Source organism: Hyla sarda, chromosome 5 (assembly GCF_029499605.1).
Source record: "Hyla sarda isolate aHylSar1 chromosome 5, aHylSar1.hap1, whole genome shotgun sequence".
Lineage (NCBI taxonomy): Eukaryota > Metazoa > Chordata > Amphibia > Anura > Hylidae > Hyla > Hyla sarda.
In genome coordinates, this window is record NC_079193.1 from 29,800,404 (window position 1) to 29,816,274 (window position 15,871).

General features: G+C 43.6%; 1 protein-coding gene across 2 annotated transcripts in view; it reads left to right on the plus strand.

Moving 5' to 3' along the window:
* FAM171A1 (family with sequence similarity 171 member A1) overlaps positions 1-15,871 on the plus strand; it is a 130,584-nt gene that overhangs the window by 49,180 nt on the left and 65,533 nt on the right. Inside the window, exon 1 of one of the 2 annotated variants that reach the window (XM_056519096.1) lies at positions 1,156-1,282. The exons of the other annotated variant lie outside the window; for it this stretch is intronic. The gene's annotated coding sequence lies outside the window, so the exon portion shown is untranslated. Of the gene's footprint in view, positions 1-1,155; positions 1,283-15,871 lie in introns of those variants that run through there. 2 annotated transcript variants of the gene reach the window in all.

The following is a 15,871-nucleotide window of genomic DNA, read 5'->3' on the forward strand; positions in this document are numbered from 1 at the left end:
TGTGTAGCATACAGCAGTATGTAGCATACAGAACTCCAGTAAGAAATAAAACATCCTCTGTAGTATAGAGCAGCTGATAAGTACTGGAAGGATTAAGATTTTTAAATAGAAGTAATTTACAAATCTGTTTTAACTTTCTGGCACAGGTTGATAAAAAAAAAAAAAATGTTTTCCAGCGGAGTACCCCTTTTAAAGGGTTGTTCAGTATTAGGGCCCATTTACTGTTCCATCTTCTGGTGGAATCCGCCAGGGAAGTCCTGACAATCCGCTGTAGTAAATGAGATGGCGCACAGGACGCATTCACACTATGGAATTCCGAGCTAAGAAATTCTGCTCGGAAATTCGAGTGCAGCGGTCTCCCATGCAGCGGTTTTCAATGGGATTCTGCTGCACCGTGCTTGCTTACAAATGTCCACGGCGGAAAATTCCCCAAGGAAATTTTTATTTCTGACCATTATTTCTGACATTCTGACCATTCTTTTAACAAAATCTACTAGGATATGCATTGCCATCAATGGCGAGTCCAGCTGTTCACGGTTCGCCACCGGCTGTGCACGCAATATTCACCAATCCATTACTGTCCACGGCAGATTTACGCAGACATGAAAGAGTACCTGTCATGATCTTGTTAAATGTTTTATAATCCTCCCAGTTCACTGCCCCCATCATGATAAACTACCCCCTGACTTTATTTTTATAATTTATTTTTGTTTTCTACCTTGATATGAGATGAGCTGTGATTGGCTAAGGCTGCCCACACACCCCCTCAGCACTCCAGACTGCATTTCCTGATTTTGGACTTCTGCCAGGCCAGCAGGAGTCCAAAGTCTGTGCAAAAGATGGTGGAAAATGTGCTCTGGACAAGTAGGGAGACACCTAGTGGCAGATTTTTTAAACACAATTAAAACATAGAAAACATCATTTTTTTTAATTATTTTTTTTTAACATAGTACATCAGAAAGATTTTTTATTTACCATAAGGGGTGCAATAGCAAAAATTGGTTTTAATGAGAGAGTGCCCATTTAATCGCCAATTCCGGAATGGGCTGCTCTAAGTGTGGTAGTTGTAGTTTTTCCACAGCTGGAGGCACACTGGTTAGTAAACATGAATTTAGAATAATATGGCTGCTTTCTTTCACAACAGGTCGTGTGTGGTCTAACAGTTCGACTCCATTGACTTGAAAGGAGCTGAGCTGCAATGGCACGCACAGCCTGTGGGCAAGTGTGGCGCTATTTTTTTTAAAGAATGATTTTCTAATCTTGTACACAAACGTCTTGTCCTGTGAGTATCCGAACTTCGTGAACTAGTTTGTGTTCCTGCCACATAGTAAACCTATGTTGGGAGATTTATCAAAACCTGTCCAGAGGAAAAGTGGCTGAGTTGCCCATAGCAACCAATCAGATCGCTGCTTTCATTTTGCAGAGGCCTGGTTAAAAATGAAAGTAGTCATCTGATTGGTTGCTATGGGCAACTCAGCAACTTTTCCTTTGGACAGGTTTTGATAAATCTCCCCCCATCATGGTCCCTACACTTCGATCATCCCGTATTAGACTTCGCCTCTATCAATTATCGATATTATTGATTAATATTGATAATTGATAGAGGCGAAGTCTAACAGGAATAAATATTTATCACTTTTGCGCTAATTAAATCCAGCATATGGTGGAACAGAAGGTGTACACATAATGTGATCCTATAAGGCAGTGCTGTTGGCTGTCCGGGCATGCTGGGAGTTGTAGTTTTTAGAGATGAGCGAACTTACAGTAAATTCGATTCATCACGAACTTCTCAGCTCGGCGGTTGCTGACTTTTCCTGTATAAAATAGTTCAGCTTTCCGGTGGGCTGGAAAAGGTGGATACAGTCCTAGGAAAGAGTCTCCTAGGACTGTATCCACCTTTTCCAGCCCATGGAAGCACCGGAAAGCTGAACTAATTTATGCAGGAAAAGTCATCAACTGCCGAGCAGAGAAGTTTGTGACGAATCAAATTTACTGTAAGTTAGCTCATCTCTAGTAGTTTTGCAACAGCTGGAGGCACCCTGGTTAGGAAGCACTGCTATAAGGCATTCTTCATCATCTGGAGCCTCCTCGCAACGGTCTACAACAGCCGTTTCATGTTCCTATTCACATCGGAGGGAGATGGATTACATTCCGCAAACGCAATTATAATTATTTATTTTATTTTATTTCGGACTATTGATTATTTCACGTGTCGTGGACTCAAACAATAAAATACGGCAAGCGGCGAGGTCACTGTAGGGGAAACGAACGTCCGGATTGGGTCACCAGTGTTTTTGAACCTGAGGCATAAGCTTGTTTTCCGTCACCACTTGGCCCCATTATGAGGACTGAAATTATTATTATTAGACTAAATCTCTGTGGTATCTCTTAATACTTTATTTTTATTTTTTTGTTCTCTGAAGATTTTAAAGTTTATGTTGCACTCTGCCCATTTGGCAGGTTAACCTTGTTTTCCCATGAGAACATGGTGCGGCGTTCTAGAATTAGTCAGTCTTGTAAGCAAAACTTTCAATGACCCCTCAACACTCATCACTTTTTGTATCATTGTTTGAAAATTTCCGATAAGATCTGCCAAAGTTCTAAAGTTCTCAATTTTATTTTTTTAGTTCAGGATTAAAGGGGTACTCCTGTGGGAAACAATTTTTTTTTTTTTTTTATTCAATTGGTGGCAGAAAGTTAACCCCTTAAGGACACAGCCCATTTTCACCTCTAGGACGCAGCCCTTTTTTGCACATCTGACCACTGTCACTTTAAACATTAATAACTCTGGAATGTTTTTAGTTATCATTCTGATTCCGAGATTGTTTTTTCGTGACATATTCTACTTTAACATAGTGGTAAATTTTTGTGGTAACTTGCATCCTTTCTTGGTGGAAAATCCCCAAATTTGATGAAAAAATTGAAAATTTTGCATTTTTCTAAATTTGAAGCTCTCTGCTTGTAAGGAAAATGGATATTTCAAATACATTTTTTTTTAATTCACATATACAATATGTCTACTTTATGTTTGCATCATAAAATTGACGAGTTTTTACTTTTGGAAGACACCAGAGGGCTTCAAAGTTCAGCAGCAATTTTACAATTTTTCACAATTTTCAAACTCGCTATTTTTCATGGACCAGTTCAGGTTTGAAGTGGATTTGAAGGGTCTTCATATTAGAAATACCCCATAAAAGACCCCATTATAAAAACTACACCACCCAAAGTATTCAAAATGACATTCAGTAAGCGTTTTAACCCTTTAGGTGTTTCACAGGAAAAGCAGCAAAGTGAAGGAGAAAATTCAAAATCTTCATTTTTTACACTTGCATGTTCTTGTAGACCCAATTTTTGAATTTTTACAAGGGGTAAAAGGATAAAATTTATACTTGAATTTGTAGCCCAATTTCTCTCGAGTAAGCACATACCTCATATGTCTATGTAAATTGTTCGGCGGGCGCAGTAGAGGGCTCAGAAGCGAAGGAGCGACAAGGGGATTTTGGAGAGTACGTTTTTCTGAAATGGTTTTTTGGGGGCATGTTGCATTTAGGAAGCCCCGATGGTGCCAAAACAGCAAAAAAAAAAAAACATGGCATACCATTTTGGAAACTAGACCCCTTGAGGAACGTAACAAGGAATTAAGTGAGCCTTAATACCCCACAGGTGTTTCATGACTTTTGCATATGTAAAAAAAATAAATAAAAATTTTTCACTAAAATGTGTTTCCCCCCAAATTTCACATTTTTGCAAGGGTTAATAGCAGAAAATACCCCCCAAAATTTGTAACCCCATCTCTTCTGAGTATGGAGGTACCCCATAAGTTGACCTGAAGTGCATTACGGGCGAACTACAATGCTCAGAAGAGAAGGAGTCATATTTGGCTTTTTGAGAGCAAATTTTGCTCGGGGGGCATGTCGCATTTAGGAAGCCCCTATGGTGCCAGGACAGCAAAAAAAACGACATGGCATACCATTTTGGAAACTAGACTCCTTGAGGAACGTAACAAGGGATAAAGTGAACCTTAATACCCCACAGGTGTTTCACGACTTTTGCATATGTAAAAAAAAAAAAAATTTTTTTTACCAAAAATGCTTGGTTTAGCAAAAATTTTACATTTTTAAAAAAGGTAATTGCAGAAAATACCCCCCAAAATTTGAAGCCCAATTTCTCCCGATTCAGAAAACACCCAATATGGGGATGAAAAGTGCTCTGCTGGCGCACTACAGGTCTCAGAAGAGAAGGAGTCACATTTGGCTTTTTGGAAGCAAATTTTGCTCTGGGGGCATGCCGCATTTAGGAAGCACCTATGGTGCCAGGACAGAAAAAAAAAAACACATGGCATACCATTTTGGAAACTAGACCCCTTGGGGAACGTAACAAGGGGTAAAGTGAACCTTAATACCCCACAGGTGTTTCGCGACTTTTGCATATGTAAAAAATAAAATAAAATTTTTTACACTAAAATGCTTGTTTTACCCCAAATTTTACATTTTTACAAGGGATAATAGCAGAAAATACCCCCCAAAATTTGTAACCCCATCTCTTCTGAGTATGGAAATACCCAATAAGTGGACGTGAAGTGCACTGGGGGCGAACTACAATGCTCAGAAGAGAAGGAGCATCATTGAGCTTTTGGAGAGAGAATTTGGCCATGTGCATTTCCAAAGCCCCCCCCCCCCCCCCCCCCGTGGTGCCAGAACAGTGGACCCCCCACATGTGACCCCATTTTTAAAACTACACCCCTCACGGAAGGTAATAAGGGGTGCAGGGAGAATTTACACCCCACTGGCATTTGACGGATCTTTGGAACAGTGGGCTGTGCAAATTAAAAATTTTATTTTTCATTTTCACAGACCCCTGTTTCAAAGATCTGTCAGACACCTGTGTGGTGTAAATGCTCACTGTACCCCTTGTTACATTCCGTGAGGGGTGTAGTTTCCAAAATGGGGTCACATGTGGATATTTATTGTTTTGCACTTATGTCAGAACCGCTGTAAAATCAGCCACCCCTGTGCAAATCACCAATTTAGACCTCAAATTTACATGGTGCACTCTCCCTTCTGAGCCTTGTTGTGCGCCCCCAGAACACTTTGCGCCCACATATGGGGTATCTCCGTCCTCAGGAGAAATTGCGTTACAAATTTTGGAGGCTTTTTTTCTTTTACCGCTTGTGAAATTTTAAAGTATGGGGCAACACCAGTATGTTAGTGTGCAAAAATGTATTTTTTTTTACACTAACATGCTGGTGTAGACCCCAACTTTACCTTTTCATAAGGGGTAAAAGGAGAAAAAGCCCCCCAAAATTTGTTAGGCAATTTCTCCCGAGTACGGAAATACCCCATATGTGGCCCTAAACTGTTGCCTTGAAATACGCCAGGGTTCCGAAGTGAGAGAGCGCCATGTGCATTTGAGGCCTAAATTAGGGATTTGCATAGGGGTGGACATAGGGGTATTCTACACCAGTGATTCTCAAACATGGTGCCTCCAGCTGTTACTAAACTCCCAGCATGCTTGGACAGTCAATGGCTGTCCGGAAATGCTGGGAGTTTTTGTTTTGCAACAGCTGGAGGCTCCGTTTTGGAAACACTGCTGTAGGATACGTTTTTCATTTTTATTGGGGGGGAAGGGGTGGTGGTGGTGGGGGGGGGGCAGTCTACGTGTGTATATGTAGTGTTTTACTCTTTATTTTATGTTAGTGTAGTGTTTTTAGGTTACATTCACACTGACGGCGGATTACACTGAGTCTCCCGCTAGGAGTCTGAGCTGCGGCTGCAGCTCAAACTTGAAGCAGGGAACTCACTGTAATCCGTCGCCAGTGTGAATGTAACCTGTACATTCACATGGGGGGGGGGGCAAAACTACAACTCCCAGCATGCACTGACAGAACGTGCATGCTGGGAGTTGTAGTTTTGCAACAGCTGGAGGCACACTGGTTGGAAAATACTGAGTTAGGTAATAGAACCTATTACCTAACTCGGTATTTCCCAACCAGTGTGCCTCCAGCTGTTGCAGAACTACAACTCTCAGCATGTACTGATTGCCAAAGGGAATGCTGGGAGATGTAGTTATGCAACAGCTGGAGGCACGCAAGTACAACTCCCAGCATGCCGAGACAGCCATTTGCTGTTCCTGAATGCTGGGAGTTGTAGTTTTGCAAGATTTAGAGGGGTTCAGGCTGGAGATCACTGACAGTGGTCTCTAAACTGTGGCCCTCCAGATGTTGCAAAACTACAAATCTCAGCATGCTAAGACAGCAAACTGCTGTCTGGGCATGCTGGGAGTTGTAGTTTTGTAATATCTGGAGGGCTACAGTTTAGAGACCACTGTCAGTGATCTCCAGCCTGAACCCCTCTAAATCTTGCAAAACTACAACTCCCAGCATGCCAACACAGCAAACAGCTGTCAAGGCATGGTGGGAGTTGTAGTTTTGCAACATCTGGAGGGCGACAGTTTAGAGACCACTCTCTAAACTGTCGCCCTGCAGATGTTGCTAGGCAACAGACTCTGGACACGCGGCGTCATACTTACCTCCACCGCCGCCGTAATCACAGCCGCCGCCGGGTAAGTGACCGCCGCCGCCGCTATTACACGGTTCCCCCCGCTGTGCCCGGACACCGATGGGTGGGCATAGCGGGGGGAACCGAACTTTAACCCCCCCGCCCCCAGTCTGCTATTGGTCGGCCGCTCCGCCGATCAATAGCAGGGATAGGAGGGGTGGCAACCCTGCCACCTCACTCCTATCTCTTCAAGGAGGATCGAGGGTGTCTTGGACACCCCCGATCCCCCTTATTTTATCGCGGCGCCGCGATTGATGGGCAGGGGGAGAGCGCTCCCCCTGCAAACACCGTAGATGCCGTGATCAGAACTGATCACAGCATCTATGGGGTTAATGCTGCCGGGACCGGCGCGATCGCGGCCCCGGCAGCTGCGGTGGGACTCCGGCTGTGATTGACAGCTGAGTCCCACCCGCGATCTCCTGCGCTGCCCGCAGCAGAGCAGGAGATCGCTTGGACGTATGCATACGTCCATTTGCGCGAACGTGTAATTCGCCTGGACGTATGCATACGTCCAATAGCGGGAAGGGGTTAAACAGATTTGTAAATTACTTCTATTTAAAAAAATCTTAATCCTTCCAGTACTTATCATTTGCTATATACTACAGAGGAAGTTGTTGTATTTCTTTCTGGAGTTCTTTTTAGTCTGACCACAGTGCTCTCTGCTGACACCTCTGTCCATATCGGGAACTGTCCAGAGCAGAAGCAAATCCCCATATCAAACCGATCCTGCTCTGGACAGTTCCTGATATGGACAGAGGTGTCAGCAGAGAGCACTGTGGTCAGACTAAAAAGAACTCCAGAAAGAAATACAACAACTTCCTCTGTAGTATACAGCAGATGATAAGTACTGGAAGGATTAAGATTTTTAAATAGAAGTCATTTACAAATCTGTTTAACTTTGTGGCACCAGTCGATTAAAAAAAATGTATTTGAAAAAAGAGCAAATATAACGTCACAGGCTAAGGCCGCGCAATACTGTGAGTAAGACAGAGTACCAATACTTTTTTAACGTCAGCAAAGGCGGTTCTAGACTTTGTAAAGCCTTATGCCAAAGTAGGCAACGTTTCTATCCTCTTCAAGATCTTTGTATATATATGTAAATATATAATATATAATATATATATATATATATATATATATATATATATATATATTATACCAGTATTGGGACACCCCCAAAATTATAAAATAAATATATTTATGCTGGTGCGAAGACTGCTCGGGAGTGCACAGTCTCATAGAAGGTAATGCATTCCATGCGCAGTCCACAGAAAGAATGGATCTGTTCATTCTTTCTGTGAACAGCGGAATCTGAATGTTTCTGGTGCAAAATGTTTCTGGCGGAGATTTCGCCATGTGCACAGCGCAGCAGAATCTCATTAAATTCATGGGACTCTGCAGTTGCGGAATCCCTGTGTGGAATTCCACACGGAAATTCGAACATGTAATCATAGCCTTATAGAGTGGAGGGTGTAGAGGCCTCAGAACGGGAGCAGAGGGATGGAGAGTGGGATTATTCTATTCTTTTGATTTAATGGGGACATCTACTGAACAGGAGGTTCCCTACCTACAAGACTTCCTAACTACTGGGGGTTTCTTTCTACCTGAAAGGGGAGATTCCCTATAGTCCTACTGGGGGCTTCTTCCCAAATAGGGGGATTCCCTACCTACCAACTAGTGGTTTCTACCTAATGGGGGTGGATTCCCTACCTACCTACTGGGGGCATCTACCTAATAGGGGGATTCCCTACCAAACTAATGGGGACATATCCTAATATTGAGTGTCAGTGAAGGCCTCATGTTTGACATTCAACTTTCAACAAGGAAGTTCTTCCCAACCAGGGTGTCTGGCCATGCTAAGAGTTGTAGTTTTGCAACAGCTGGAAGCACCTTGGTCAGGAAACACTGGCATAAGGCCTCACAAAGTCTAGAGCCGCCTTTTCTTACATTAAAAAGTATTGGTACTCTGTCTTACTCACAGTATTGCGCAGCCTTAGCCTGTGACGTTATATTTGCTCTTTTTTCATGCTGTATCTAGCAATGATCTTATACAGTCATGGCCTGAAATTTTTCAAGAAAATTAAGAATTTCTCACAGGAAAGGATTGCAGTAACACATTTTTTGCTATACACGTTTATTCCCTTTGTGTGTATTGGAGCTAAACCAAATTGGATATAATGTCACCAAACTCCAAAAATGGGCTGGACAAAATTATGGTCACCCTTACCTTAATATTTGGTTGCTCACCCTTTGGAAAAAAATAACTGAAATCAGTCGCTTCCTATAACCATCAATAAGCTTCTTACACCTCTCAGCCGGAATGTTGGACCACTCTTCCTTTACAAACTGCTCCAGGTCTCTTATTGGAAGGCGCCTTTTCCCAACAGCAATTTTAAGATCTCTCCACAGGTGTTCAATGGGATTTAGATCTGGACTCATTGCTGCCACTTCAGAACTCTCCAGCACTTTGTTGCCATCCATTTCTGGGGGCTTTTTGACCTATGTTTGGGGTCATTGTCCTGCTGGAAGACCCAAGATCTCGGACGCAAACCCAGCTTACTGACACTGGGCTGTACAGTGCGACCCAAAATCCATTGGTAATCCTCAGATTTCATGATGTCTTGTACAAATTCAAGGCCCCCAGTGCCAGAGACAGCAAAACAACCCCAAAACATCATTGACCCTCCACCATATTTCACTGTAGGTACTGTGCTCTTTTCTTTGTAGGCCTCATTCTGTTTTCGGTAAACAGTAGAATGATGTGCTTTACCAAAAAGCTCTATCTTGGTCTCCTCTATCCACAAGACATTTTCCCAGAAGGATTTTGGCTTACTCAAGTTCATTTTGGCAAAATGTAGTTTTGCTTTTTTATGTCTGTGTCAGCAGTGGGGTCCTCCGGGGTCTCCTGCCATAGCGTTTTGTTTCATTTAAATGTCGATTGATAGTTTGCGCTGACACTGATGCTCCATGAGCCTGCAGGACAGCTTGAATATCTTTGGAACTTGTTTGGGGCTGCTTATCCACCATCCAGACAATCCTGCGTTGACATTTTTCATCAATTTTTCTCTTCCGTCCATGCCCAGGGAGATTAGCTACAGTGCCAGGGGTTGCAAACTTCTTGATAATGTTGCGCACTGTGGACAAAGGCAAATCTAATCTCTGGAGATGGACTTGTAACCTTGAGATTGTTGACCTTTTTCCACAATTTTGGTTCTCAAGTCCTCAGACAGTTCTCTTCTCCTCTTTCTGTTGTCCATGCTTAGTGATGCACACACAGACACACAATGCAAAGACTAAGTGAACTTCTCTCCTTTTTATCTGCTTTCAGGTGTGATTTTTATATTGCCCCCACCTGTTACTTGCCCCAGTTGAGTTTAAAGGCTTGAAACAATGCTTGAAACAATCTTATTTTTCCACAATTTTGAAAGGGTGCCAATAATTTGGTCTAGCCCATTTTTGCAGTTTGGTGTGACATTAAAGGGTTTTCCACCATAAGGTGATTTTAGTACGTACCTAGCAGACAGTAATGGACATGCTTAGGAAGGATCTGCGCTTGTCTTGGGGCTAAATGGCTATGTTGTGAGGTTACCATAATACTGTGGTTTAGCTTTTTGTTAACTGGTATTTCCTGTTTGAGTTTTCTTCTTTTGCCAACAAATCCCTTAATTCCATTTTTCTCCCTCCCACACATCAGCCACCCCCACGCATTGAAACCTAAATGAGCTGCATCCATACAAAAGACCTTTGGTTTTCAATCAGGGTGCCTACAACTGTTGCAGATTGATCTCTCTTCCACCAAGCGATTGCTCCACCCATTGAAGCAGACAGACTCCCTGTCATCAGCTGACTAGTGATGTCAGGTCTCGGCCGCATTGCAACCTGGGAAAAATCTGAGACAACAGTCATTTTGTATGCTGTTAAAAATAAAAATTGGGGTGAAAATCACAGAAGAGTTGTGAGGAAACAATCACACACAGGTACAGACACTATATTATGAACTACACTAACTTTACAGCCCCTGTAGCATAGTCAAATAAAAAAAAAATCCTGGAATACCCCTTTAAGTCCAGTTTGCTTTTTTTCTACCCTTTTTTGGTTTAGTTCCAATACACACAAAGGGAATAAACATGTGTATAGCAAAACATGTGTTACTGCAATCCTTTTCTGTGAGAAATACTTCATTTTCTAGAAAGATCTTAGGGGTGCCAACATTTACGGCCATGACTGTATTCAATTCTATCCTCCCTGTTATGCTTCCTAAGATGACCACAATGCAGGAAATGATAGAATCTGACTGTCAAGCAAGGAGTGGAAAGTATGTGAAAATTTCAACAATGACTCCAGGGACTTCAGTGGGATCCACCCTTAGGGCTGATAGTGAATTCATCTCGGAGTTATTCCACAGCCGTCATGGCCGCCGCAGCCCGTTCTCCGGCATGGAGCGTGTCTTTCAGCAGCTCTGATTCTGCCCGCTGAGATAAAGCCATTGTGGTGGATATTACGGTCGGCTAATAGCTGTAATGAATGCTTTCATTACTTTGCAGTATCGCTATTTTCCATATGCGCATCAATCATTTTATTCGGTATCGTCACATCTAATTAGATTATACCGGGGAGGGTGACACATTTATTTATAATTTTTTTTTTTTTTTTTCAGAGTCTCCTTAATGTGTAGGATCGCTTGGCAGCTACTATGCAAATTAAATTTGGGCGGAATGTATCATTGGAAAATGACATTAATATTTAACGGGACGGCAAAAAAAATTTGCATTCTTTTCAATTTTTTTTTGTACTGTTTTGTACAGAAAATACAGGAAAGAATTTCCCCCCAGTATGGCAGTCCATTCAGAAGTTTTTGGAATTAAAAACATTGAAAAACTTTACTGAAATTTACATTTTTGAGACATTTCCTGTTGTGCAAATGTATCTTTATTGTACAGACTGCAGTTAAAGGGGTACTCAGCCTCTAGACGTCTTATCCCCTATCCAAAGGATAGGGGATAAGATGTCTTATCATGCGGGTCCCACCCTGGGGACCCCTGCGATCTCCCTGCTGCACCCGGCGCTCGTTTAGAGCATCAGGTGCAGCGCCAGAGGCTTTTGACGTCGCAGTCGCGCCCTGCTCGTGACGTCACGGCCACGCCCCCTCAATGCAAGTCTATGGGAGGGGGCGTGGCCGTGATGTCACGAGCCTCTGCCCCCCTCATCTCCAGTCATCCAGCACGGACTGAAGTTCGCTCTGTTCACCTTTGGATAGGGGATAAGGGATAGGTGACAGAAAGTTAAACAGATTTGTAAATTACTTCTATTAAAAAATCTTAATCCTTCCAGTACTTATTAGCTGCTGAATACTACAGAGGAAATTCTTTTCTTTTTGGAACACAGAGCTCTCTGCTGACATCATGACCACAGTGCTCTCTGCTGACATCTGTCAATTTTAAGAACCATCCAGAGTAGGAGAAAATCCCCATAGCAAACCTATGCTGCTCTGGACAATTCCAAAAATGGACAGAGATGTCAGCAGAGAGCACTGTGGTCATGATGTCAGCAGAGAGCCCTGTGTTCCAAAAAGAAAATAATTTCCTCTGTAGTATTCAGCAGCTAATAAGTACTGGAAGGATTAAGATTTTTTTTAATAGAAGTAATTTACAAATCTGTTTAACTTTCTGGCACCAGTTGATTTAAAAAAAATAAATAAATATTCCATCGGAGTACCTCTTTTAACACGAGGATTCGCAAAGTTGCTACATTTTCAATGTTCTCAACATCTACAATCATCTAAAAAAATAAATAAACTTGAACTGTTCCAATTTATAAAGTAGAGCAGTCACAATAATCTGGCATTCTGTTTTCTGTAGCTCACTTTCCAGCTTTGCTGTGTAGACTGGAACACAGTCATCTCTTTATCATTTAGTAAACAAGTGGGTGAGTTAAAAAGGTTATACAGGATTAGAAAAAACAGCAGATTTCTCCCCAAAACAGCACCACGCCTGTCTTCAGGTTGTGTGCGTTATTGCAGCTTTTTTTCATTTGAAGCGTATGGTGCAAAGTTGTAATACCACACACTACCTGAGGACAGGTGCGGTGCTGTTTTTTATTTATTTATTTTTTTTTTAGAAGAAATTAGCCCTGTTTTTCTAACCCCTTTAAAAACGCTTTAATAACACCTCTATTTGTTGAGCCAGGATCAATTTACAGGTTATCAGATTTAAGGATATGTTGTCGTTTTTACTATGGAGCAGTGTTTCCTAACCAGGGTGCCTCCAGCTGTTGCAAAACTACAACTCCCAGCATGCCCGGACAGCCGAAGGCTGCAACAGCTGGAGGCACCCTGTTTTGCAACAGCTGGAGGCACCCTGGTTGGGGAAACACTTCCATGGAGACACAAATCTCTGCATGAAACCTGTAGACAAAAAAAAATAAAAAAATTGGGGGGGTTTTAGTTGTTTGTTTTTTCGCTTGTAAAGCTCTGAACATTTTACTGCAATTTGTTGTTTTATTTTACTTTGCAATCTGTTCAAATAATTAATTTCTAAGACATTATTTCTTAATAATTATTTTTTTTTCAAATTTATTTTTTGTTTTCTTGGTTCCGTTTTTCTTTCCTTTAAATTGGCTTCATATTTGAGATCTGTTCCCTTGGACGCCTCATAAAGGAACCCAGTTTAATTATTCACATGGGGAAACATTTGTTTGGAAAATTAAAAACAAAAATAAATAAGAGCAGTATTGCAATAACTAACAATGGAAATTCTCTATCTGTGCCGTGGACGTTTCTGGCCGCGGACTGTGCGCTCTTTCCTGCTTTGTGCGCAGACCAGGACATCTGTATTAAATTGAAGACATCTGTTTGCTCTGTGTTTGGTCCAATGCTGCTTCTTCCTTTCCCGTTTCTGGTGCAGTCTGACTTGTTGTTTGTTTGTTTGTGTTAGTTTTTTCGTGTTTTTTTTTGTATTTTTTTTTTGTATTAGAAATTTAGCCATAATTTCTGAAAAACGTATCTGTATTTATGGTAGTTATGTCACATGATTTTTGGCAAAATGGTGGAGCAATGGATGTATAGGGGGGTGGAATGTCCGGCCCGGAAAACACAGACTGACGTTCCGCACACTTGAATGTTCCGGCAGGCGCTAGGACTTTCCGGAAACTTACCGTCTTTTATAGACGGCAGTACATTTACGAGCAGAATCTGCAGAAAGAATGAAGATGACTATTCTTTCTATGGATCGGGATTTCCGTGGTAGACACATTAGCTGCGGAAATTCTGCCGTGTGCACTGTGCAGCAGAATTTCACTTGGAAGTTTTGCGGTGTGAACATAGCCTTAGGCAGAAGGCAAACAGTTGTTTTTTTTTTTTTTTTTTTTATGTTGAGGTGATGAAAGCTGGAAAAAATAGGCAAGTGTAAGGATCTGAGCGACTGTCAAGGGCCAAATTGTGATGTTTTGATAATTTTGTCAGAGAATCTATTGAACAGCCTCTCTTGTGGGGTGTTCATTGGTAAACAAGTGACGGGTTCGTGGGCACACAAGGCTCGTCGATGGGTGTGACGTAGGGCTGCACACTTTGGGGGAAAATGTGTGATTGTAGAAGTAAATATTGCTATTTTGATTTGCGATATAATAAACTGTGAAATTTCCCAATTTCATGATCAATCTCCCCCATTTCACGTCCATATCCCCCCCCATTTCACGTCCATATCCCCCCCCATTTCACGTCCATATCCCCCCCCATTTCACGTCCATATCCCCCCCATTTCACGTCCATATCCCCCCCCATTTCACGTCCATCCCCCCCATTTCACGTCCATCCCCCCCATTTCACGTCCATCCCCCCCATTTCACGTCCATCCCCCCACTTCACGTCCATCCCCCCCACTTCACGTCCATCCCCCCATTTCACGTCCATCCCCCCCATTTCACGTCCATCCCCCCCCATTTCACGTCCATCCCCTCCACTTCACGTCCATCCCCCCCCATTTCACGTCCATCCTCCCCATTTCACGTCCATCCTCCCCATTTCACGTCCATCCTCCCCATTTCACGTCCATCCTCCCCATTTCACGTCCATCCTCCCCATTTCACGTCCATCCTCCCCATTTCACGTCCATCCTCCCCATTTCACGTCCATCCCCCCCATTTCATGTCCATCCCCCCCATTTCACGTCCATCCCCCCCACTTCACGTCCATCACCCCCCCCACTTCACGTCCACCCCCCCCCACTTCACGTCCATCCCCCCCCCCACTTCACGTCCATCCCCCCCCCCACTTCACGTCCATCCCCCCCCCACTTCACGTCCATCCCCCCCCCACTTCACGTCCATCCCCCCCCCCACTTCACGTCCATCCCCCCCCCACTTCACGTCCATCCCCCCCCCCACTTCACGTCCATCCCCCCCCCCCACTTCACGTCCATCCCCCCCCCCACTTCACGTCCATCCCCCCCCCCCACTTCACGTCCATCCCCCCCCCCCACTTCACGTCCATCCCCCCCATTTTACATCCACCCCCCCCCCCCCCCATTTCACCTCCATCCCCCGTTTAATGTCTATCCACCTCCCCCCCCCATTTTATGTCCATCCCCGATTTCACACCTCTCCCATTAATGTTGTGCCGGGATGCGTGGGGTAGTCATTAAAAAAACGTGATGCTTTCCTAGCCCCGGTCCCCTGTAGGTCCACCGCAGATCCTGTTCTCCTCCATGCAGTCTGGTGTCTCATCAGACTTATTACCACTGATTGGCTGAGCGGGAAAGGTCCTGGAACCAGCTGATTGTCAATGGGAACAGAAAAGGTACTGGGACCACCCGGAAGAGAATGGGATCTGTGGCAGACCTACGGGGATCGGGGCTAGGTGAGAATCAGGTTTTATGTGTTTCCCCTGTGCCCTTATAATTACCTAGTATGGTGTCTCCCAACCAGGGTGCCTCCAGCTGTGCAAAACTACAACTCCCAGTTGTAGTTTTGCAACAGCTGGAGGCGCCTTGGTGGGGAAACACTGAGTTGGAATTTGAATTTTGGTGCCTACCCAGACCCTGTGTGCAGCTGCAGGCTATCGCAGATTTTCCCGGGTGGGCCATATCGACCTATCGCAAGTCGCAAAAGTCACACTGTGATTGTGATATGTCGTGCAGCCCTAGTGTAAAGTGAAAGCTAACCCAACTGGTCCAACCCCATAGAGGACCTACTGCAGAGAATACTGCTAAAAGGGTTCCTGTAGGAAGGTGACAGCACACAGGACACTGCAGCTTGGTGTGTATGGGGCTGTGTAACTGCAGAGCATTCAGAGCGACCATTCTGGACCCTGAGCATTAGAA